Genomic DNA, 27,329 nt, shown 5'->3' with positions numbered 1-27,329 from the left:
ATCATTGTATTTGTTATTCTGATCACACTAGTAGAAAAACATTCATTTGAGGCGTCACTTTTATATTCATTTGCGGCGTTTTTGGCGTAGCAGCAAATAGAGTGGCAGCAAATGAATAGGATTGATTTGCGGCGTTAAAAAACGCCTCTAATTAATGATTCATTTGCGGCGTATACGTAGAAAAACGCCTCAAATTAATAGTATTGTTAGGCGGCGTTTTGTACCTAAACGCCTCAAACTTTGTAAAATTTCAGGAGTTAAAATGCCGCGAATAATGTGTAATTTTGTTTTATAAAATAATTTATTTTCTATATTCAATAAGCCAAAAAATGTAGAACCTGTACTCACGCCACATTTATACAATGTCCAAAAGTATCATCAACCACCAATAACTTCCAATAAACTTTGATTTTTACATATAATACCACCATCATATGTTTACAAAAATAAACCAACTAAATAGTTACGTTTGAAGTCGAACGTAACCATGTCTTTTACACTTCGTACGTTACAATTTTGCACCAAAAATATAATAAGGCAATTATATATGACTTCAATAGCAGGAAACATCCACAAAAAGAGATCGATGAAAGGTTATTTACACACAATGTTCGGTGAAGTATGATTCCCATTTGTCTCGTATTTCATCAATTTGCTCATTGGTGAAACGCTCTCCACTTAGTGACGTGCAAACCTAACAAAATAATCTATATATCATAAAATAAGTTGACACATACAATAAACTTTAAATCATCTAAATGAGTACGAAGAAGTGAAGGAGCTTAGAGAAAAGGGATGTGGTAAAAATGAGTGAACAATAAGTTATCAGGATTAGGAAGTTGTCAGGTCACATGATGATCAACAGAATGCCATACTTCTTCCCATGGTGATTAGGAAGTTGTCAGGATTCTCTTCTATAATGATATTTATATTTAGAGGGAGAGGGGGGGGGGGGTGTGTGTGGTATAGGTAACTAATTACAGAGACAAGAAGGGGGAAAAAGGTTATTAAGTTAATTACAAAGACAATTATTATCATAAAATGGAACTAATATGGAACTCAACAACATATTTCACAGTTTCTGGATAGTGGGAGTTAAATAGAGGTAAACCTCTAGAATATTAGGAAAAGAAAGATCAAATCAGGATTTGAATGTCAACCAAAAAAAATCATGAAAAATCATACAAAATTGAACTTGATTTAAGCATACAGAATTAAAGTTGTACTAACCAAGTTTTGTCTGCTGCCCTCCCTATTTGTCTGTCAGACTTGATGCATATTCCACCTTAGGTAATTAAGTAAGTACCCTGCAGCATTGCGAGATTAAAACTCTATTTACCATCAAGATCATCATTCTGGGCCACACTACACTCCACTGAAGCTTACAGTCTGAAGTTTGTCCAATCTTTCGTTGCTGTTATGTTCAAGCCTTCCTGGATCACAATCAGATCACCTGTTAGGACTGTTGTTACCTTAACTCAAAAGGACTGTTGTTACCTTAACTCAAATCTAAAAACCCATTAACCAAGCTCCTTAATTTGTCTTTCATCACATATACCAGCATAGAAATTACATCTGCAATCTACAACTAGAATCTACACTAGATAAAAGGTAGATATTCATTTTTGCTGCATTAGTTTTCTAAGTATACCAAAGTTAACCTGATTATACCTGATGTTTTCAACACGAACTCGCATTATAGGGTACCAACCATCTTTTGAGTTGGGCGTCCTGCTCCATGACCAGCCTTAAACTTAGTTCTATCAATAATTGGATTCTTTTGAGGGCTATTCTCCAAGCTTGTGCAAGGAACATGTTGCAATGTCTGCAATATAATACAGTACATATTTTAGGAAAGGAAAGGCGTGTGCGGCATGGTATCACTTAGTGACAAGAAAAAGCATGCACTGCAGCAGTTTCAGAGAACACACAGCCAACTATTTAAGTGAGTGCAAAGGCACCACACGATCATCATGGTCAGCTGGCAATAACATGGTAGATGGGTACTGTGCAGTTCGATCAGATGATAGCTCCCATTGTCTCCTAATGTTGTGTAGAGGTGAGTGCCTGTAAGCAAGAACGCTCTATACTCAAAGTAGGAAACTTAAGGAAAAAGAAGTGGTTCGGGCCACCTAATTTTCAAATATCACTTGTTTCTTATCAACCACGGTCTCCTTGTATTAACAGACTACATGTACTGAATAATAACAGATTTATCCCAGTGAAACTCAAGTGTACTATTGATGAAACGCTGAGTATAGGAACAGACAAGTATCACCTAACATATCATGTACTCTATGCCAAAAAAAGCACTACCTAATGTAAACATACAAAGAATCAAATTTGTTAAGAATAGAGTTATTCGAATAGAGTTATTAATAGAATGATCAAAATAAATGTCTTAAACAATAGGTAGTACCGATTGATAGGCGACAATCAAAATTAGCCAAGAGGGAAGTAGAAATTCGCTAGTTGTTTTAACTATCGTCCCAACAACTAACTATTGATAATAAAAAAAACTGCAATATTAAATACTCTGTAGGCAGTATATAGAAAAACAAAGAAACAAAGAAACTATTTTCCAATGATCTCTATCAAGGAATGGCAGCAACAATCTAACCTTAAAAAACGGATCATTGTCTAGTTGTCTACATTCTAGCATTGAACTTACAATAGCATGAAAGAAACTACACTTAAATTAAAAACCCAATTAATCAAACAATCAAGAACACTATAACTCGAACAACCCATCAAGTAAATTTGAAGCAATTACAACTAAAAAACAAAACTTCAATAAAAAAAAGGGGCTATTTTCCGATGAAACTACACTTGAATTTTACACCCAATTGATCAAGAACACCATAGTTCAAACAACCCATCAGTCCAATTCGCACGCAAGCAATTACAACAATAAAACAAAACTTTCAATTAAAAAGAGGGTTATTATGAAAGAAATTATACTTGAATTATAAAAAAACCAATCATACCCAGAAATAACACCAGTTTGTGTACTCTATAATGACTGTTTGAACTCCCACATCCTCCAGATTCGCCGCCGCTGGAAATTCTATGAAGAGGGTAAGTAGTATGGTTCCTAGCGAAACATTCATTGTTCTTCGAAAGCATTCATTTAAGTCTGAATTCTAAACTAATAATTAAGAGTTTAAGACCACGGCCCCTGAGTAACATATGGAGATATAACAAAAAGTACTTGAACATATACAATATGAAACCAAACTCTAAAAGATATAACAGAAACTCTTGGTCAAGGTATGAAAACTGGACAGAGAGATATAATGTCCTACAAGATTCAAGGCTGGAAGAGAGTCTATACCATTGCCTTTCCCAATCATGAATTTATCTAACTTCTACAAAGATGTCAATTTCCCAAATCCTGACGGCAAATCAGTCAAACCGCTCCCAAAAAAAATACCAAGTACTTGAGGTTGTCCAATTTAGCAAAATTTCTTGGCAACTCTTTAACCTGACTGCAACACATAATGTCCAATTTTGCAGGTTGTCTAATTTTGTTATGGCGCTAGGAAGACATTCAATGCTAGTATTTCTAAGATTAAGGTTCATAGATATATCAACTTCCCTATAGAATTTGGGATCCACAAAGTTTCAATACCACAAAATTCACAAGGGGAAAAAAACTAATTTCACAAAAGCAATTACGAAATTAGATGAATTTTAAAGACAAATAGTTCTATAATTACCACAATTTCGTCCAAATGCCAAAAGAACAATGAAAATTACACAAACCCTAGAAATTAAAACACATAATTACAAAAAAAAATAATCCAATAATTCAGAAGTAATTCATGTAAATCGAAAGATGTAAATCGAAATATGAAAGAGATAGAATAACGTAATTGAATTGAAAAAACGGCAAGAAGGAGAAAGGACTCAAGGAGTAGGAGCGAAACTTACCTAGACTAAGCACGACGGCCGGAGAACTTGAAACAATGGTGTCAGTCACCCGAAAACTTGAACCAACCCCGTGAATCGACGATTTTAGATAGTTGCTCTGATTTTCACATAATTTCAGTAGATCATAGACGAGTGTGAAGAGTTTTGTGATTCGCAGTCGAGATGAGTCGATCTGTACCGTTTTGAGACGACGGCGGTGGAGATCAGTCAAAATCAATTAAAGAGGAGATAATTGGTGGTGAAGAAGAATGAAAGAAGAAGGGAGAAGGATACAGACACTCAAAAAAAGCAAGAAGAAGACAACTGAAGGATACGAAAGGAAAGGAAAGGCAAGGGTTTTACCTTATGAGTTTGGCGGCGTAAATATCATTACACGCCGCTGATTAATAATTATTATGGATTAGTGGTGTTATAACGCCGCCAATTAATAATTTATCGTTTAATTGGAGGCGTTAGCAAATAAACGGCGCTAGCGCGTAGCAGCAAATCAATATTTTTCTACTAGTGTGACCTGCTACTGATCAGTTAACTAGAGGCTAGAGGACTGATAGACTTGAATTGGCTAGAGGACAGTGGTGCGTGACAACGAACACAGTACCAAACAAAACAAGCCACAAAGTTGTAGAGAAGTAAGCAGCAACAACAGTCTCGATCAAAAGTGCAGATCAAAGTGCACAATACGGATAATGAAGAAGAAAGAAAAATAATAAATTGATTTATTTTAAGAATAAAAATAGACATAATATTCAAATATAATATTTGTTAAAGAAACTCTTATACAAAATTATATACTAAAGTTAACATATAAGGTCTAATCCGAAAGACTTTGAACTACGTAACTGATCAAATACTTTGACCAAAGAATAATACCTAAGAGTTGCTTCTTCATTCTTCTGCAATAATTTCCACAACGAATTTCATATACATCAACATCACCAAAATCAGAAAAATGATGAAAAATTTGAATAAAAGCCAATAGAATCGTCAATAAATTACCTGAAGAATATCTCGAACCTCCGTTCGAAATATCATGGATCTGGAGACCACCAGGAGACTAGTACCATGGACCTAGTTGACCTGAACATAACCTGCTGGCCTGAGCAGAAAGCTACAGAGATGATACCTGCAACATGCCTGAGACATAAAACAAAGAGTAGAACTCAAACGACAATAACTTTGAAAAGCTTGTATAAGCTAGTAGTATGCAATGCTTGTGCAGGAAGAACATCAACAGACAAAAATTTGAATGAAAACTCTAGTTAATAAATAGAGATTCCTCCAAATACACATTATAACATAATATCAGTATAAATTATCATAATACTTTAGCCATTTGTGAAACTGTGAGATATAAGTCTCCAATGTGATCTTGCCAAGCTAATGCGAAACCAGATTTTAACCACAAAACAGAAGTAATAAGACAACATACATCATCCACATTGTATCCCAAATGAAAACGTGCATAGGTAGCCTTGAAGGCCACTTACACAAAAAGTCTTAACGAGTAGCTTCATAAGTGCTGGGCAACATTCTTCAAACATATGTAGACGCTAGTGGTCGGAAAACATAAAGGAATCATAATTTCAAATTTATGATTATAGTAATTAAGCTTATAGATAGGGTAAGTGATACTTATGTAATTGAGATCCATGAGCTGTAAGGATGAAACTTATTGTACTTAATTTTATCTAAACTGTATATGTACTCAAACCAGAGATACCCTACCTAAAGATCAAATCCTCACACTGTAACACACAAAATAGCCCCTATGCACTCACACAAACCCCTCACAAAGACCCTACCAGCCTCCATAAATAAGAAACTCCTAAAAGAACCAGCTGACATAAATCACCTTCACTGTGATTGGACTGACTTCACTGTAATTAGACTGATATTAAAACTATTTCTTTATATTATGCACCCAAAAAATTCCAAAGTTTTACACACCAAAACCAGAAAAAAGAAAGCCACAATAAAAAAGAAACTAGATCAATAACTGAGTGTTAATTACACATCAATTTCAAAGTATAATTGCTAAATGTAGAACAAAAAATCCATCAAATGCCGAAAAGTCAATAATTAATTAAAATTACCTCTCAACTTTGTTAGTCCAAGAGCCAAAACGGTGATGTAGCAGCAGATGCAGACCTCATCTGATTGTATGCGTTAGGATCAAATGTGGTCACTCCAAGAGACAAAAACATTGTTGTAGCAGCTGATGCACACCCCACCTGGTTAAACCTAGCTATGCCTCCGGCAACAACCATCGCTCCCTCAGTCCATCGTATTCACCATTGCCTCTATCATGAAACCTCAAAACTGATGTTGTTATTGCTGCTGCTGCTGCTGCTGCTGCTGTTGTTCCCAGATCCTCATCATCATCTCCTGCTCATCTCTCACTGTCAATGCCGCCAGCTGGTGAGCCTCAATCAACTGAAGCAAGGCTGAAAAAATGCAAGAGGACATTCATAAATTTTTCCTCGAAATGTGTCTTGGATGATACAGTTGGGTAAATAATTTTTTTTGTAAAAAGAGGAGCTTCAAAACAAATGGAAAGTAGAACCAACGTTGGAGCTCAAGACACTAAAACTCACAAAAAACAATGACATAGAAATGATAGAATCATCTAAAACCAAAGCATCAAACGCAATCATCCACTCAAGCCCAAGACGGGAAATGTAACTCTTGAAGCTTCAGACTAATACAGAAAAACATTACTAACATACATCCTAGATTGAAGTAAAACAAATACCAATTTAGTATTTGTCAAGTACCAATATCATGACAAAAGAACAAATCATAAAAATCGGTTACATTTGCCTCCATACAAAATTCTCAATTGATAAGATTTTGACTTTCTAATACACATAGAAGATTTCCTACATCCATTAAATCACCAAAATTCAACACAACAAAACTTAATAAAAAAAGACAATCACTATGATAAATTTCATAACTCATAAAATTTAAATATGATAAGATAAAGTTCTTGTACAGTTAACAAAATCCAATTTAAATCCAAAACCATCAACAAATTCCAAAATCAAACAATCTGAACCCAACATATATCACCAGTGAACAGAATCGGAGTTCAAACAATAAAAAAATAGTTTAAAAAATCATAACAAAATCCTAAAAAAATCAAAATCTAAGAGAAATTAACACTAATTACACAAAAAAACACTAGGATCGGAAATAAAAAATCGAAGAACAAACCTGAATTAGTTCGATCTAGAAGAAGTTGGAAGCAAAACGAGCACACAATCGAAAAATCTTGACAAATTAGGCATTCGCCATTACAGTAACAAGCTAAACAAATAATTAAATTTAAACTACAAACCTATAAGAGAAGGAGGAGTGACAGATGTGTGCCGCGACGGCGGAAGGAATTGGACGAATTCGGCGGTGGGGGAACAATAGCGGCGACGAGGCTAGTCCTGCTGTGTGTGCTGCGGGTGTTGAATTTCACGCCCAGATTGAGAACCAAAGAGGGGGAGGAGCAGAGAAATCAGAGAGGGGAAGCGCGAAAATGATGAGAAACCAGAGAGGGGAAGGAGAGAGAAGCGAGAAAATGTTTCAAGGAAGCAGTGACCAGAGACCAGAGAAGATGAAGGAGGAGTTGCGGGAAATGAAATCTTTTTGGGAAACAATTTTAGAAATATTTTGTGCTGCTCGTGCGTAAAATAGCCCACACTTGAGTTTAAAGCCCGCACTTAAACTCAAGTGCTGCCAATTTTCTTAAGTGAGCCCGCACTTGTGAAAATATATTTTTTCTTTATTCTTTTGTGCTCTCAAGTGCTGCCAATTTATTAAATGAGCCGCCCTTGGAGGGAAGCACATGACGATTTTTCTACTAGTGTTGCTAGCCAAATTTTGCGGAATTATAAAGAACATAAGCAAGTAGAGAAACAATGCAAGAGATATTTTACGAGGAAACTTTCCAAGGCCCAACTGGAAAGAAAATCTCGACCCACTAGGGATTTCAACTTAAACTCTTTTCACTATAGGGAAACAACTATGTTACAAACCTATAAGGAACTCAGCCATTACTTGAGTTCCTCTACGAACTCAAGTTCCCAATAGTTGTTCCTCAAACAACTACGCTCTCACTGACTTCCCTATAAGTCTCTCTTGACTCTTTGGCTTCACTCAAAGCCTCTCTGCTTCTCTCTCATAGACTTTACTCAAAGCCTACCCAAATACATATTAGGAACTTACTCAAGTTCCTGCCCCATACCCATCAGGAACTCTCTCAAGTTCTTGACCAAAACTTGATACAAGAATTCACTCAAACCCTTGACCAATGCCCCATTACAAGAGTTCCCTCAACCCTTGACCAACTCTCAAAATATAGATGATTGATAGTTGATTAGTATCCCTCTAGTATGTATTACGTGAAAGAACAAAGGGGAACATGTCACTTGTAGGAACTTGAAACTCGTAGGAACTGACTCAAAAACGTGGAATGAAAAACATATTCTTCTATAACATTATTCCACAACCAACCCTTATGGAATGACGCAAGTCAGATACTTTAGAATGAAGATATAAGCCTCTATTTATAGCATGCACAAGACTTAACCATAATCTCACTTATTCCTCCACTAATAGTAAGTTTCCTAACTTCTAGGCACTTACCCATGATCAATTAGTTGGGGAGAAACTTGGGGAGAAAGCAGTCAAAGTCTTGGGCACAACTTATACCACGTTTACAGTAAAACAGTTAGAGTAAAAATAGGAAACAAAAAGAAAATAAATACTTGGAGAAAAATCAACGTTTTATCAAAACAAAATCCAAGAGATATTTTTCCAAAACTCACTTTTTATTTATTTTCTTATGCAAAAATATTTTACTGAAAACCTTTTCATAAACGTGAAATAAATGCATGATTTTGCGTTCGTGCAGGAACCTGCGTTACAAGTTCCAACACTCACAAACTCATTATACGTATTTCAAAATTTGACTCTTTATTTTTCAAAAGCAAGTAAGATAAAAATAAATAAAAGATGCAATTAAAATTAGAATCCTAATTAAAGTTGATTTAAGTTAAAACTTATCTTTTATTTAAAACTAAATCTTATCCTAAAATAACTAGTGCATATTATCTAAAACACTTAACCAAGTAGAGATTTATTAAGAAACAAAACTCTAAATAAATCCCTATAGATTACGATAATAATATGCAACATATTCACTGACTCTTAGATGCTTTTGACTCTAAGTTCCACGAGTTCCTTTTGACACCTTGTTCCATTACCTTTCATGCTACTACATACTTACATGAATCCTAGAAAATAAACTCTTATTTCCTGTCTTCATGTTCCATGCTGCTTCGCATGTTGGTTGTTCCACCTCTGGAACTTCTCGAACCATGTTCCCCCTCAGGAACTTATTTATGCCTGCTTGATCAGTTTCTCTGATTGTCCAAGTCTGCATGCTTTGGCCTTCTCTTGTTCCTACTCTGGAACTCCTGGTTTTCTTAGCATTGAAACATAAACATTTATTAGTTAAGTTTTCTTGTCATCATCAAAACCATTTGGGTCAACATTATAGATTTCTACCGGGTTTTTTTTTTGCCAATTTCGATTAATTGGCCACATCGATCTGTGTTCTTCAGATTTTCAATAATTTTATGCAAATTCTTCCTTTTGACTGCTAGATTTCTTGGAATCAATTGAAACTTGGCAAATTTGTGAAAAACCACCTTTCAAAATAGTGTTTTTGTGAGAAACCACCTTTAAAAAAAAGAAATCGTAAGAAGAAACCTAAATCATAATTTTTTTTGTCAAAGACCACCTTTGTTCGGAATCCGGTAGTTAACTTCATTTTCTGGCATTGACTTCACACGTATGCAACATGTGACACCTTTTTTTCCCCTCCCTCTTCTTCCTTCCCTTATCTATTCCTACTCCTCTACAGACTGCTGCTTATTTGGTGAATCAGTGTTTCCCCATTCATCTCAATTATCCTTGTTTTCTTCTTCCCCAACCAACTGCATCCTTAAAATTACCCCGTACATTAAATCCCGATTAATAAAAACAAAAATTTTGTTAAGAAAAAAGAAGCTAAACAATGGCTTCTATTGCATTTTTTAAAGTCTAATCAACATCTAAGTCTAATTAATTTCACAAGCTTAGTGTTTTTGCATCCATGGTTGTGACAAAGGAGGACAAAAGCTGCCACCATTTTCGCCAACATTTATATATATATATATATATATATATATATATATATATATATATATATATATATATATATATATATATATATATATATATATATATATATATATATATATATATATATATATATATATATATATATATATATATATATATATATACACAGTCAAATGAGAAGGAAGTTTAAAATGAGAAGAATGAGAAGCAATCTCGTGCATTCATTGTGATCAAATCTAACCGCTGAAAAACGTTTACCTACCGCGTTAGTAATGGCATAATTGTAAATAATGCAAAACAATTTCGACCAAATTACAAGCCACTCATTCAAATATTTTCTCTCTCCTGACCCGAGTTCTGCTCCCTTTTCTCTCTCTTCGTGAGTTCTCTCAGGAGCTCCTTATTCTCTCTCCTCCATTTTCACTCTCCCTTCGTGATTCTCTCTTGTCTTCGCCGCCGTGTCCTCGCCTGCTGCAACCACCGCGCCACCACCATCTCTACGCTTCCATCGTCAATGCGTCGTCTCCTCTATAGCAATTGGTGAGTGATTCTTTGCTGATTTATGTAAATTGTAGGTTTATTTTGAGTTTTATTGCAAGTTTGTTGAGATTTAATGTTCACTTCATGATTTATTGGTTCAGTTTTTTTCTATCTTTCTCTACTTGATTCTTCAAATTGTAGATAATTTGTGAACTTAGGTCGAATTGTAGTTGATTTTCTGTCAAATTTTGGTGCAATTAAGTAGGTGTTGTGATTGATTTTCGTAGTGTGTTCGAATTATTATGATTAACTCGAATTGGATAGTAATTTAAAGTTTTTTTAGGTCTGTATGATTATGAATCTAGTTATAGGTTACTTGCATTCAGTGAAAATGCCAGAGAAATGTTGGGATTAAACCCACATACCGTGCCTTCTATGGAGGCTGGTAGGCCTGAACTTTTGATGATTGGAATTGATGTAAGAACCCTTTTCATGTCCAATAGTGTGTTGTTTTTAGAGAAGGCTTTTGGGGCAGGGGAAATTACACCTTTGAACCCTATTTGAATTAATTCTAAGGTGTCTGGGAAGCCTTTTAGGCAAATTTGCATAGGATTGATGTGGGGATTGTTATTGATCTGGAACCTGCTAGGACTGAGGACCCGAAGTTGTCGATTGATGGGGCGGTTCAGTCTCAGAAGCTTGTTGTGAGGGAAATTTCACATTTGCAGTCTTTGCCTGGTGGGGATATTAAGATTTTGTGTGATACTGTGGTTGAGAGTGTGAGGCAGCTTACTGGTTATGGTAGGGTTATGGTGTATAAGTTTCATGAGGATGAACATGGGGAGGTTGTGGCTGAGAGTAAGCAGCCTGATTTAGAGCAGTATCTCGGGTTTCACTATCCTGCTACAGGTGTACCTCATGCGTCAATTGAATAAAGTACAAGTACACAAGAAGTGGACAGATTGTCCCTCCGGGTCTTAATGGCAAAATTCATGAGGATATACATTTGATTGGAAGTAATAGCAGTTGCACAAAACATAGTGCGATGATTGCAGGGTATTGGCTTCCAAATAAAAGGAGCTATATTAGGTGATTTGATTCTAATTTTAATTGTCATTTACTTTAATTGGGTTTTCAATTGAATTTTGTGCGTTTTACTTGAGTTTCGTTTTTATTTTGCTTGAATCAGGGTTCTGTATTAGATATCCTAGAATTGGATAAATTCAAGAATCGATTTGAGTTGATTTTCACTGAATCTGTGATTTGTTTTTTTTTCCTTTCATGAATATGCAAGTAGTTTACAAGTGTTGCGTTTGGTTATATTTGCGATTCTCTTGCTCCTGGTTCGTTATTCTCCTGGTTTGATGGCTGATGCAGTTTGTATTTTGAGTACTAACAATATATGTGATTCTCACAGGTTGATGTTCTGACTCTCACAGGTTGATGTGCTAACAACATCATTTCAGGTTTGGAAAAAGGTATAACCTTCTACTAATACAAACCTTTTCATTACCATGCTTATTCAAGTTTAATAATATCTAGGATACACCAACACATGGAACCAGAGAGAAGATTGGTTCTCCTTTCCTTGTTATAAGATTTGTGTTGTTCATCAATGATGCTGGAATAGAACCATTGATATTGTTAATTGCTCCAATTTTAATAGCTTCCCAATTTTTTGGGGAACTGTACCAGCAAAATTGTTCGGTTTGCAAGCCTGGAAAATCTTTTTCCAATGGTTCCACCAATGTTATGTACATGCAGTGATAACTCAATAAGTGAGCTTAGCCTGTAAATGTCACCAGGAAGTACTCCAGAGGGATAATTGAAACCTGCTCGGACTGAGTACTCTAAGTTTCAAGCAGCCCCCTAGTCCAACAGTGAACTGACCTCTAAAAGTGTTTTCGCAGAAATCAAGTGTCCTAAGCTGGTAAAATTCCCTTTCAATTTTGGAGGACTTAATAATTTTGATTTACTCTATTAACTCAAGTTTTCGAATTTCTTTTTTTTGCTTTGCTTTACTTTTGTTGATTCTATTTAAAAACACTAGCCTACTAGCTCAATAGGTAGAGCATTGTGCAAATGCACAAAAGATGTGGGTTAGAATCCCACGTAGGTTAATCTTTATTTTTTCTATTGTTTTATTTACTTTTGGAGCTTTGGGTTAATATTATTAAGTTCTTATCAGTTCATGTTCTTTTTGAGGTATTACTCCCTTCGTCTTTATTTAAGAAATACACTTGGTCGGGTATGGGTATTAAGAAAAAGAATTGAATGAAATAAAGTAATAAAATAAGTGGGGTTGGGTAGATATTTTAATAAGTAAAACAAGTGGAGATCATGTCATTTTAGGGGATGAGGGGTGGGGATGGGGTGTAGATAGATTATTTAATTAGATAGTGGGGTTGATAAGTTACTAAAAATGGCAAGTGTATCTCTTAAATAAATACGGCCGGAAAAGGCAAGTTTATCCCTTAAATAAATACAGATGGAGTATGTTTCAAGAAATAAGAATAACTAACTATTCTATTTTTCTTGGTAGGATCAAGGATCGGTTTGATTAGTGCATATAAAAATTTAAACCTTTGTAGTTACAAACAAATGAGCAAAATTTAAATTTCGAATTTGTTAATATTCAAAGCATTTACTCATTTTGTCTAAATGAGCAAATATTTTAAAATCTCAGATTACTTAACATTAAAAAAATTTGCTCATTTTTTATAGCTTGCACAAATGAGCAAATATTTTTGCTCATTTTTTATAGTTTACATAAATGAGCAAATTTTTTCCTCATTTATAAAATTTTAAAGTTCGGGTTTGTTAAAACTCCTCTCTCTTTCCATGGTGTAGCGCACGATAAGGTTCTCTGCTATCGTACACCCACCATTGAAAATGGCGAGGAAGAAGAAGAATCAGAAACAAGAAGTTCGTGAGATCAATGAGGAGGCCTCTGCGCTTCTTCATACTGCCTCTTTGCGCCCAATGAACCAACATCAGTTGAGAAACACCATACCCAGCAATGGAGATGAAGTCCGACTGCCGCCGGTAATCAGGACGCCATTCCCCTCGCATCCTTCTGCTGGACCACCTTCACCACACACTCAAGAAGCTATTGCGGCGTACCATGCTGCCATCAACTACTCTCCTTCGTACCAATCGGAAACCAGGGGTGTTCACTCCGAGATTGTGGGAGGTATGGAAGAAGGACAGGGGGGTGGGAGAGTGGGTGGCTCTTCTCTGGAAAGGGTGAAGGAAATGGTGAGAAACGTTAATGTTGTACTGGGTTTGGCAAATGGTACGGAAACCCTCGCAAGCAAAGGGGATCTTGATTCCTCTGAAACAGAGCATGGTGGTACCTCTGGAGAACTTGGAGACGAAGGCACTAGACCTCCATTAGAACAGCAGCACACCAGGGTTGACCCTACATCATCTTGGGTGAACTTATTTCGAGGACCCCAACTCACTGGCAAAGGTAACTCCCTCTCCTTTATTGCTCCCACAATTTTGGAAGGTACTCCTGTTGCTATGCTTGACAAGGTTGATATGAGTAAAATGGCTGCTATTTGGGATTGTGCTTTGATCATGTATGTTGTTGGTGATAAACCCTCCATTGGGGCAGTAATTAGGTATATTGATAAGGAATGGGGTCATGTTGGTAAGCCTAATGTGTTTCTACATGATGAGGGCTATTTTGTGGTTAAATTCTGCTCAAAAAGGGATAGAGATGAGGTACTGGTTGCTGGACCTCACACTTTCTTTGGTAGGCCTATGATCACTAAGCCATGGTCATCAGATTTTAATTTCCAAGAGGAAATTCTCAGGGTAATTCCTGTGTGGGTGAAGCTCCCTAACCTACCTCTGTGTTGTTGGGGCATGGATTCTCTCAGTAGGATTGGGAGCCTTGTTGGGGTTCCTTTATTTGCTGATGAGTGTACCTCTAAGCAATTGAGGATTTCTTTTGCTAGGCTCTTAATTGAAGTTGATGTTACTAAAACTGTCACCAAGGTTGTTCAAATACAGGACTCTTGTGGTAGAACCTTCAATCAGAAAGTGGAGTATGAATGGCTCCCACCTTTTTGTAAGGAATGTCAAATAATTGGGCATGATTGTTCAGTTAAAAAGGGTCAAACAAGATATCAACCTGCTACTCATGTTCAACCAGTGCAGAAAAAGGTGACTAAGGTCTGGAAACCAAAGAAGGTGGTGAATGCTGCTGTTTCTGTACCTGAACCTGCTGTTCCTGAAGAAATCATTCCAAGTTTGATTGCTACTACCCCTTTGAACCAGGCACAAGTGAGTGATGTTCAAGATGATGGATGGAGAGTAGTATCCAGGAGAAGGAGAGAGTCTAAACACTATGATCATCCTTTGGGATTGGCCCAGGTTCCAAAAGTGGTTGATGTAGTGGAGGGATTTTCTATAGAGGAGGAGGGTGAGGATGCAGAGGTTGAGGAAGGAGATAGGTATCCACCATGATTGTTTGCACTTGGAATGTTAGGGGTCTGAATGATCCTAATAAAGTGGTGGAGGTTAGGAGATTGCTGGAAACCAATAAGATCAGTGTTATTGCTCTGTTAGAAACTAGAGTGAGGGAAAATAAAGCTAGCAAGATTCAGAATAAGCTAGGTAGTTGCTGGAAGTGGGAAATGAACTATTCCTATTCTCCTAAGGGTAGAATCTGGATTGGGTGGAGGCATAGTGAGGTTACCTTTACTATGGGCTTAAAATCTGACCAAGTTATTCATGGTGATTTAGCTGCAAAGGATGGGAATTTTACTGCTCAGTTCACTGCTGTGTATGGCTTGCATACAATTGATCATAGGAGACCTCTTTGGACCACCTTGACTCAAATTGGACCAAGGGTGATATACCCTTGGTTTGTCATGGGTGACTTCAATTCAGTGCTGCATGCAGGTGATAGAATCCATGGTAGCCAAGTTTCTGATACAGAAACAAGAGATTTTGATGCTTGTATTGATGCAACAGGGCTGATAGAGCTCAAGAGTTGTGGAAATTTCTTCTCCTGGAACAATAAAGGGCAAGGTGATTTGAGAATTCATTCCAGAATTGATTGGGCCTTTGGGTGTGGAAACTGGCATACTAGTTATCCAGAAGTATGTGTAGACTATCTGAACCCAGGTTTATCAGATCACTCCCCTCTTCTGCTGGATTGTAAAGTGGTGAGACAGAGGGGAAGTAGACCATTTAAGTTCTTCAATTACATGGCTGAGCACCCTAAGTTCCATCAGATTGTGCAAGAAGGGTGGGGATCTGTTGTAAATGGAACTCCTATGTTTCAAGTGTGGCACAAATTGAAAGTCATCAAGCAGGGTCTGAAAACTTTGCATAGGAAAGAATTTGCTAGGCTGGAGGAGAGAATTGATGGTATTAGGAGGGAGCTGGATGACACTCAATCTCAGTTAGCTGCTTCTCCTAGTGATATTGACCTTCAACTGACTGAAAAAGAGTGCACTGGTAAGCTTAAAAAGTTTCTGAGTATTCATGAAGGAGCTCTCAAACAGAAATCAAGAATCCAGTGGTTGAAAACTGGTGATTCAAATACAAAGTTCTTCTTCACAGCAGTAAAGGAGAGATATGCCAGGAACAGTATTGATGTTATTTATGATGCTAATGGGAGGAAGCTTACCACTGCTGCAGAGATTAAAGATGAGATCAAAGCTTTCTATCATGGTCTTATTGGTTCTGCTGCAGACACTTTGGAGGGTATTGATGTTACAGTTGTGAGACAAGGTAAACAACTTTCTGCAGCTTCAGCTCAATCTTTAGTTCTTCCTGTTTCAACTGCTGAGATTGATATGGCACTGAAAGGGATTGACAACAATAAAGCTCCTGGTTTAGATGGGTTTAACAGTTTCTTTTTCAAAGAAGCTTGGAGCATCATTAAAGATGACATTTATGTGGCTGTTCAGGATTTCTTCTCCACAGGGAAACTTCTGAAACAAACAAACAACACTGCTGTTACTCTAATCCCAAAAATTCACAATGCTACCAGTATTAAAGACTTCAGGCCTATAGCATGTTGCTCCATTGTTTACAAGTTGATTTCAAAAATCTTAACTCACAGAATGCAGTCAATAATTGGTGAAGTGGTGAATGATTCTCAGGCTGGCTTCATTCCTGGTAGGAATATTGCTGATAATATCCTACTGGCTTCTGAGCTGGTGAAATGTTATTCAAGGAAATACATCTCCCCTAGGTGTATGATAAAAGTTGACCTCAAGAAGGCTTATGACTCTTTGGAATGGCCCTTCCTGAAGTCAATGATGCATGAATTAGGATTCCCTGACATGTTTATTAGGTGGGTGATGGAATGTTTGGGAACTGTCTCCTACTCTATTCTTGTCAATGGATTTCCTACCCTTCCTATTCCTGCAAAAAAGGGATTGAGGCAAGGGGATCCAATGTCACCCTATCTCTTTGCTCTAGGTATGGAGTATTTGTCAAGATGTTTGGCTGCCATGAGTTCACAAAAGGAATTTAACTATCATCCAAGATGTAAGAAATTGAAGATTACCCACATGATGTTTGCTGATGACCTTCTCATGTTTGCCAGGGCAGATTTGCCTTCTATTATTACTCTTTTTGGAACTTTTACCAAGTTCTCAAAGGCTTCTGGTCTCAGTGCTAATCTCCATAAGAGTGAAGTCTATACAGCTGGTGTTTCTGATGTTGCTTCTAACCAGATTGCTACCACAATTGGCATTCAGAAAGGTGTTTTCCCCTTTAAATATTTAGGGGTACCCTTGACAACTAGGAAGTTGAGCTTCTCTGATTGTAAACCTCTTATTGAAAGAACAACTGCTAGAATTAAGAGTTGGTCTGCAAGATTCTTGTCCTATGCAGGCAGATTACAGCTGGTCAAGTCAGTTCTGTTTGGAATGCAGCTCTACTGGTGTCAAATTTTTGTAATGCCCAAGAAAGTTATGAAGACAATCCAAAGCATTTGCAGGTGCTTTCTGTGGACAGGGTCAGATATTGGCTCAAAAAAGGCCCCAGTTTCTTGGGATCACTTGTGCCTTCCCAAGAGTTGTGGTGGGTGGAATCTAAAGGACTTAACAATATGGAATAAAGCTGCTGTTCTCAAACACTGCTGGGCTTTATCTATGAAACAAGACAGACTGTGGGTGAAATGGATCCACACTTACTATGTGAAGCAGATGGATTTTTGGACCATGCCCATCCCATCTGGGCTAACTTGGTCATTAAGGAAGATCTGGCAGTATAGAGATGTTCTAATGCAAGCAGGAGGAGTGACTCAATTTGTCCATAATGACAAGTTCAAAATCAGTAAAATGTATAAGCATCTTCAGAGTGGAGCCAGTCATGTGCATTGGAAAAGAATCACTTGTAACAGCAAGGCTAGTCCTAAAGGGACCTTCATTACTTGGTTGGCTTTACAAAACAGGCTTCCTACCAAAGACAGATTGATCAGCTGGGACATAGACATTAGTGGTGAATGTGAATTTTGTCTGGTACATGAAGAGAAACTGACACATTTGTTCTTTGAGTGTCAATATTCAAAGGATATTTGGAGTAGAGTTCTTACTCAAATGGGGATGCAGAGAACAATTCAGACCTGGGATGATGAGATTAGATGGGCAGCTGTACAGAGCAGGAGCACCAAAGAAAGAGCCAAACTGTGTAGTATTGCCTTCATTGAGACAGTCTATGCTGTGTGGATTCAGAGGAATTCTAGTGTGTTTAATGATCACTATGATCCTATAGAGTCAGTTGTAAGTAGAATTCTGTTTTGTGTGGCTTGTAGAGTTTAGCTTGTGCCTGTTGGCTTTGTGTTTAGTTGCTGTGTTCCCAGGTTGTTGGGAACTTAGTGTTGGTTTTTGTGACTAGGTGTTATCCTTACTTTGGTAATATAATCAAATTTATTTGCCAAAAAAAAAAAAAAGTTCGGGTTTGTTAATATTCAAAACCTTTTCTCATCGTGTCTAAATGAGAAAATATTTTAAAATCTCAGATTACTTAACATTCAAAAATTTTGCTCATTTTTTATCATTTACACAAATGAGCAAATATTTTTGCTCATTTCTTATAGTTTACACAAATGAGCAAATATGTTTGCTCATTTTTTATCGTTTACACAAATGAGCAAATATTTTTGCTCATTTCTTATAGTTTACACAAATGAGCAAATATTTTTGCTCATTTCTTATACTTTACACAAATGAGCAAATATTTTTGATCATTTATAAAATTTTAAAGTTCCGGTTTGTTAATATTCAAAACTTTTGCTCATCGTGTCTAAATGAGCAAATATTTTAAAATCTCAAATTACTTAACATTCAAAAAATTTGCTCATGTTTTATCGTTTACACAAATGAGCAAATATTTTTCCTCATTCTTATAGTTTATACAAATGAGCAAATATTTTTGCTCATTTCTTATACTTTACACAAATGAGCAAATATTTTTGCTCATTTTTTATCGTTTACACAAATGAGCAAATATTTTTGCTCATTTATAAAATTTTAAAGTTCGGATTTGTTAATATTCAAAACTTTTGCTCATCGTGTCTAAATGAGCAAATATTTTAGAATCTCAGATTATTTAACATTCTAAAAATGTCCTCATTTTTTATCTTTTACACAAATGAGCAAATATTTTTGCTCTTTTATAAAATTTTAAAGTTCGGGTTTGTAAATATTCAAAACTTTTGTTCATCGTGTCTAAATGAGCAAATATTTTAAAATCTCAGATTACTTAACATTCAAAAATTTTGCTCATTTTTTATCGTTTACACAAATGAGAAAATATTTTTGCTCATTTTTTATACTTTACACAAATGAGCAAATATTTTTGCTCATTTTTTATACTTTACACAAATGAGCAAATATTTTTGCTCATTTATTATACTTACAAATGAGCAAATTTTTTTGCTCATTTTTAAAATTTTAAATTTCGGGTTTGTTAATACTTAATATTCAAAAAATTTGCTCATTATGTCTAAATAAGCAAATATTATATTTTCATTCAAATATCCCTAGAATCTTCAATCAAAGTACCCACCTCTTTTTATCATTAACCAATCCATATCCATATTCTAGTACATATCTGACTAACCCAGATTCCCAAAAAAAAATTATGACTAGAACTTTATATTTTTTTTTTCAAAATCTAATACTTGTATTATGAGAAATCACCTACGATATTATAAATAGAATCTAACAGAAACCCATAATTAATAACTAAAAAGTAACTATAAATTAAACAGAAAAATATCAACTAATCATCTAAATACTAATACAAAATACCCAGAAATTAAAACAAACAGATAGAGAGAGATGAATACGTTGCATATGTAGGATTCGAACCTACATCATTGTGCAATCGCACAAAGCTCTACCAATTGAGCTAATAGGCATAACTTGCATGTTGGTACCAACACAATTTCAGCAAGAATATAGGTAACAAGGAATTTCACCTTAACTTGTAGCAAAGTTGTATGCCAATTCTTCTGTCGACATTCCCTTTTCTCCAACCTCTAAAATTTCCACTTTGACAGGAGGAACATCTCTAGCTGCTAGACGTCTGGCAGCCTTGGAGCTCGCCTTACTCCATTTTCTTCCTTTTCGACATGCAGCACTAACGATGGATATACTAAGTTCCGAAGTTTGTTCATGCATATCATCATCATCTTTAACCATACGCATCTTTTCTCCACCAGCAGTAACACCCTTCCTCTTGTACTCATCTTTAAACTTTCCTGAAGGCATTTTTGCAGGTTTAGGAGGGGCAATTACTGCTTGAGCAACCGTTTAATCAATTGCTGCTTTATTTGAGGCAAATTTGTCAACTAGAATAGGTCCTTTCGCTTTCGCAGCCTGGTCCTTCCCATCAACTGTGGAGGATATTCCCACGTCCTTCAGTACAAGCTTCTTCGACACTGGTGGAGGAGCCACAGAAGGCGTTGTCTACAACTGAACCAGATTGATTGCCCACTTTCCGATGCCTGAGAGCTTGAAGTTTGAGATTATTCTGCACAAACACAAAATCTTTAGCTTGATCTGATCCAAACCCGAGCTTTTACCTTGCACTTCTAAGACTGAACCCTGTTTTGTTGCTTCCACTAAAAATAATCAATACATACAATTCAACAATTTTCTAATCAACATCAAAATCCAAACAACAACGCAGCGACAATGCAAAGAAATTCATACATATCACATTAATGTTACGACCGCGTATAAAATAGAGACTCAAATTGAATAAAAGTTCAAGCAAACCCAATTCTCGTGCCTGCTAATAAGCTCCTAGTAATGCTAATGCGAAACCATCTTTCCGAGTCACTTTGTTGCCCGTGAACCTAGAATTCCATCATGTCTAACTGTCCTCATCCTCTTCACCTTCTGCCTTTTTCTTTGGCTTTGAGTCTTCAATCTATGAATTTGAAAGAATCAGGCATCATATACTTAACAATAATAACTACAATAGAAGAAGGGAATTCTAAGATCACAGGACAAAAAGTGCACACTATAAATCTTCTACAGCACTACATCTTCAACTAGGAACATCTAAAATTATGAGCAGAATCCAATTTATTTTTAAACTGTGACAGTCTGCAGCTTTTTAAAGGACAGTTAGACAAAGTAACATGTCTCTAGAAAAACTTACTTTAGATTTTTTTTTTCAAGTTCCTCCAGGATGGGCATGATTTATGCACTTGTTAACACAATTTATTTACAATCAAATTCAAGAAAAACAAAAACAAAATGAGAAAAATAGTTCCCCCTAATCAACTCAGTTCGAGCAAATCAAAAGAAAAATCAAAAGAAAACCCCACTACTAGAATTTCCGTGTTATGGCGACGCCTTTTGATCTGATTAGCGACGCCTAAAGGCGTCGAGATAAAAGGCCTCGACGCCTGCCATCCGCGTCGAGGAATCGTTAGTCGAGAATTCGCGACGTATTATTCATTATTCTAAAATACTAAATCTAAGTTGCACAAAAAAATCATTTTTATATTATAAAAACCTAAAAAGGGCTTTGAATAATAAAAAAAAGGTCCGTTGAGCGCCACACGTCTATGTCGTAATAGATCCGAACACTTGCCCTGGATCGACTTCTAAATCATAATTGCTCTAGTAAATAACTAAAAAAAATAGAGAGATGGGAGATAGAAGTGAAAGAAATAAATTTTAAATATCTCTCCGAGGTTCACCAATTATTTGAATGTTGGTAGGTCTCTTTGTATGTCTTGTCCGGAAAGAGGAGGACTCAATGATTATTCGTTCGCCGGGCGTCGAGAATTCGCGACGCCTTAGGGCGTCGAGAACGGGGACGCTCTCCGCTGTCCAGGTCATGAATAAGGCGTCCAGAATTGCTACGCCTTACAACGTCTTCTGTGTAGTGCAGCGTCGATAATGGCGACGCCTTTAGATGTCCAGAAAAGGGTGTGCGTCGTGATTCTCGACGCCTTAAATCATTGTATTGGTTTTTTAGGCGCCGAGAAACATAAAATTAAACCTGGATTGAAAAAATTTGTCGACGCCCTTTTGGGTCCTTATTCTAGACATCATTTGTCATCCACATTGTTCTTGACGATTTTCCGCGACATCACAAAGAGTTATGGCAGGAAATTTAAAACATAAATAATGTAAAACGATGACGTGTCCACAATTTTTTTGTAAGCTTTTTTCACCTGTACATATATATAATCAATTCATCGAACAATGTACGTAACATATTTTTTTGGCAAATAATAAATTTTATTAATCACCAATATAATAAGCTAATTAAGTACGTAGTTAATATTAAAATCCATACTAGAATGTATAAATAAGTACGTTACAAATCCATAGTACATTGATATTACTAATTAAGTCTAGAAAAACTAAAATTCATGGTAATTAAAAGGAAAAAAAATCCTAAAATAACTAACTAGGATTGTTCGTAGACGATGGTTCATACTAGATAATAAAGACTAAAATAACTAGCTAGCTACTATAGACGATTGTTCGTAGTAGCTAATATGAAGCTCAAGTGTCTCAGGCTGGTTCATTCTTTTGTTGCTCCTTTATCACGTTGGACAACCTTCAAAATAAAATAAAGAATAATAATAAGTAAAAACAAAATATACCAAAGCTCATATGAGGCCCCTCCGCCCCTAATAAAGTTACAGCGCAATTATTAACTATATATAAACATATTATTTATTTATTTATTTGGTAATAAGACATACTCTGTGTTTTTATTACACATAAGCAAATGCAAAACAATAGCCAAACAACACAAAAGGCAGTTAAACTGCAGTGGACACAACAGAGTACAGCAGGAGAGCACACAACAGAACACAGCAATAGAGCACGCAACAGTCAGCAGAGCAAGCAATAAACACTAGAGCAAGCAGCACTGCGGATTAAGCAGTCAGCAGAGCAAGCAGCACTGCAGCAGTAGAGCACAGCAACAACAAAGATACAATGCAGCAGATAAGCAGACACAATGCAACAACTGCACTACAGGCAGAACTGCAGACCTGTAGTAAGCCTGGCAGCCTGCACAACAGGAACATATATGCACAAGCGGTCGAGACAACAACTGGCCTACACAACAACAACAAGGTGCTGTGTGTGTACTATTAGTTTGTTATAAAGGTATCATTCAGAACAACGCAGCAAACTTTCTTGTGACTGAATGTACTCTGGATACAAATAACAATATATCTTTATGATGCAGGACAAATTTTGTGCATGTTTGTGAATGAATGCAGGGACCTACTGCAGAGGATCCAAATAATTGTCTTGCCAAGCAACATATAACATGTAAAAAGAGTTCAAATGATAAGAGATTAGAATATATACCCTTTGGTGCCATGCCCAAGACTTGCTGTGCTAAACTTAGGGCTTCTGTAGAAGCATTTCCTGTACGAACTTGACCTACGAGTTGAGAAAATTGTCCAATAAAAGTTATAAGCAGAAAATTATTCTCTTTCACTTGGGCTTGCAGCTTTTCATTTTCCTTCTCAAGCTTTTCATTTTTCTTGCTGAGAGCTGACACTTCTTCTTTCACACTTTCCATCACCACGGTCCTCTCTCGAACTTTCCCATACCCTTTCTTCCTTAGCACACCATGCACCCCATAAACGTCGCTCTTTCAAACTCCAAGTCCGTACCCTACAGGGCGTTTGGGAATCTTTCCACCATGCATAGTGTCCTCAAAAGCTGCATTTTCAAGTTCTTGTTCAGATTTAGAAGGATCTACAGTCCTCAACGTTTCCATCTTAGCCTTTGCATCATCCTATACAACAATTTAGGATAATAGTATAAAAAAATTAAGAAGCAGACCCATATTGGTTTATTAATCACCTAGCTTTTTCATAACAAAAGTAGCTTAATTAATCTATTAAATTTGAATGTTATACCACAAAATCTTCAGTGACTGTGCCTGGAAGAAAGGTCCCGTCCTTGCCGCGATGAGACTTTACCCAAAGGGCTAATAAGCTCATTTTTTTTTCCATGCTCATCTTCCTATATATAAATAGAAATGTAAAAAGTATTAAAGAAAATCTGAAAAGATGTGATGCATATATTTAACCAACACAAAATCTGTGAGAAGCAAAAGCATATAAGTCCATTCATACATAATCAGCTTGCTGGTTCGCATAGCTGTCAGAACCCGATCTATGAAATTGATTTTGAGATGCCCGTGCAGCCTTTTCACATTCTGATGCTTTCTGCAGTCATATTCAAAGAGATATATTAAGAAATAATCAAGTTCCAGGATCTGTAGTGCTTGTAGTTTGTTGGGTTTCAAATTTATTCTGTTACCATTGAAATCTTCTCACTCTGTACAGTATGATATAGTGTTTGATTAGGTTTGCATCCATGTTTATTTACACTGTAGTTATTTTGTTATAGTCATTTCTTAGTCTGATTGATCTCGAGTTTTTAATGATTAATCTATGGCAAGCTGTTGATGTTATAGTTTTAAGATTTACTTGGTATGCCTTTAGTTTGATGATCGAGTATCTGTAAAATTCTGGGTATGGGAATGATTGAGATTTCCTCTTAAGTTATAGCCTTTAGTTAGTTGCTTTTGGTTCGCTGAGTCTACTGTAATCTCTGTATATGATTATGTATATGTATTTGAATAGCTAATTTGGCTACTGTTAAAAATACATAAAAAGTAATATTTGAATAGCTAGTACCCTGTTCATTATTTGATTCAGTGAAAATTTTATGAAACAAAATAATATGCAATATGGTAGAAGATTTAAATTATCAACCCTAACCTATTATGCTTTGTTAATGTAAAAACGCCATATACAACATGCAATATAAATATGACTTATAACCGAAATGAGTATAACTAAATGAAATCTCATATAACACGTGAATAAAAGTTTATAACTCAAATCCAAAAGAAAATAATACACATAAACTTTGATAAAGAATTCCATACACCCAAAACACTATTATCCTAGAAGCTACTCATCATCATTATTATCATCATCGTCGGGTATATCAAACAAGTCCCTAGGCTTAGTCTTAATAATATGAAACCATCTTTTTGTATCTAATCCTCAATGTAAAAAACTTGTTTTGCTTGAGAAGAGAAAATGAATGGATCATCTTCCAGATTTTGACCAGTGTGCATCAACTTCGAGAAATTGACACGAACTCTGCCACTCGGGTATGTTTTGAAACCCCTACGTATATCATCCCAATCACAACGGAACATTAGAACTTTAAAAGAACCATAATAATCAAGTTCTAATATTTCTTTAAGCTTTCCATAATACTCTTGGCCTTCAACTTCTACCATAATTCCAGAATTTTGTGTCTTTCGATATCTCTCACGATCCACGGTGTCAAATTTATAGCCATTAATAATAACGCTTTTCATCCTTTTGCTGCGATTGCTTAAACCACCGGCCAAGGCTTTTCTCAATTTCCCTTCTTTTGTGCTATCATTTAGGTTATTTGCCTATAATTCGAAAAAACTAAGTTAAACTCAAATGGTATATAAAATAAAAAAGGAAACTCTAGACTTAGAAGCATATAACCTGGTTTTGCAACCAATCAGAAAATTCATAGATTATCCATTGATTTTCATGACCTGCTCCGACTTGATTCTCTTGCCGTTTTTGATGTATGAAGGCACTTTAGAGATTGAGAAAATTGAGTTATTAAAATCGTAATAATTAATATGGTCAAAAAAATTAATCCATAAAGCTACTTACTCAAGCACCGGTTTCATCTCATCTGAATGAAGCAAAACATAGCGATGTGCTTGCTTTAAACTTTTGTCATCCAGACGGACATTTTCTTTCATCCCAACTACATGACCACCTGAGTGGTATAAATAGTTATTGATGTCTGGAACACCATCTTCGTTCCTCTTGGGTCTGTTGAATATGGTCTCAACACTTTCTAAGTATCTCGAACAAAATGCAATCGTCTCCCATAAAAGGTACCCTTCTGCTATAGATCCTTCTGGTTGCGCTTTATTGCTTACATGAGATTTCAAAAAGGCCAAATACCTTGAAATATATTGAACAAAATTGTGAACGTGAAAGAATAAGACAAGTATTTTGTGATGTATTCTTATTTTAAAGTTATTAAAAAAAATATTAAAGTTTAAGATATTGACCTCTCAATGGATACATCCACCTATAGTGAACAGGTCCACCGAGTTTGACCTCATCCACTAAATGAATTAGTAGATGCACCATGATTGTGAAAAATGTTGGCAGAAACTCTTTCTCCATCTTACAAAGAGTCAACACAAGCTTTGACTGAATGGTGTCTAATTCATTTCTATCAATAGAAGTTGAGCATATCTTCTTGAAAAATTCTGACAATTCATCAAGAAAATCAATAACTTTTGTGGCATTCGATGCCCTTAAAGCAACAGGAAGGATATCCTGCATAAGGACATGATTGTCATGGCTTTTCAGATTAATAAGTTTACGCTGCTTCATATTCACACACTTTTGCAAATTAGATCCATATCATCAGGAACTTTAAGCTTTTGTAGGACATTTAAAAATCGTTCTTTCTCTTCTTTAGACATGGTGTACGCAGCCGAGGGCAAATAGTCCTTAACACGATTTGGATGAGATTGAGGCCAAAGATGAGATTTTATGTTCCGTGCTTGAAGGGCCAATCTAGCATTCTTATCATCTCTACTCTTCTCCATATCTAAAAGAGTTCCTAAGAAATTGTCGCATACATTCTTCTCAATGTGCATAACATCTAAATTATGTCTAAGAGGATTATATTCCCAATATTCTAATTCAAAAAGTTTACTTTTCTTTTTCCATAGAACCTTATCAACATCATCTTGACCATCATCATCTTCTTCAATTTCATCATTGTCTACTCTCCCTCTTTTTTTAGGAACAATTTTTGACTTTCCATAAACATACTTAACTCTTTCTTGTTGCTTTAGAATTTCTGTCCCGCTTAAAGGAACCGGAGCAAAACCATGTTCCTCTTTCCCATCAAATAAGTTGGCTTGAGAACGATAAGGATGATCAGCTGGTAACCATTTTCGAGCTACAGGGTAGACAATTTTACCACCAAAACTATACGCACAACCAGAATCGGCACAAGAAGGGAAAGCTTTATAACCTTTTGTACTCCAACCCGACAACATAGCATATGCTGGAAAGTCATTTATAGTGGAGTGCAAAGCTGCTCGCATTTTGAAACTTTTCCGCTATGAGCATCAAAGGCATCTACACCTTCCCACAACAATTT

General features: G+C 36.0%; 1 long non-coding RNA gene and 1 pseudogene across 13 annotated transcripts; one reads left to right on the top strand and one right to left on the bottom strand.

The window, feature by feature from the left end:
* Positions 1–373: 373 nt before the first annotated feature.
* Positions 374–7,592, bottom strand: LOC110804322 (uncharacterized). 13 transcript variants are annotated; one of them, XR_008931249.1, is made up of 8 exons: positions 7,274–7,592; positions 6,027–6,377; positions 4,930–5,067; positions 4,804–4,826; positions 3,934–4,105; positions 1,672–2,067; positions 1,231–1,433; positions 374–707 (listed from the first exon to the last, which is right to left on the bottom strand). It is a non-coding gene; the product is annotated as an uncharacterized lncRNA (long non-coding RNA). The 13 variants fall into 13 exon arrangements; XR_008931244.1 differs by adding an exon at positions 2,988–3,067 and having other exon boundaries at positions 3,934–5,067; XR_008931248.1 differs by adding an exon at positions 2,988–3,067 and having other exon boundaries at positions 1,672–1,825; positions 3,934–5,067.
* Positions 7,593–10,627: 3,035 nt separating this feature from the next.
* LOC110804311 (phytochrome B-like) lies at positions 10,628–12,360 on the top strand (annotated as a pseudogene).
* Positions 12,361–27,329: the final 14,969 nt, after the last annotated feature.

Source organism: Spinacia oleracea, chromosome 3 (genome assembly GCF_020520425.1).
Source record: "Spinacia oleracea cultivar Varoflay chromosome 3, BTI_SOV_V1, whole genome shotgun sequence".
Lineage (NCBI taxonomy): Eukaryota > Viridiplantae > Streptophyta > Magnoliopsida > Caryophyllales > Amaranthaceae > Spinacia > Spinacia oleracea.
Note: the sequence above shows the minus strand (reverse complement) of the source record. Positions and strands in the feature narration are given on the sequence as shown.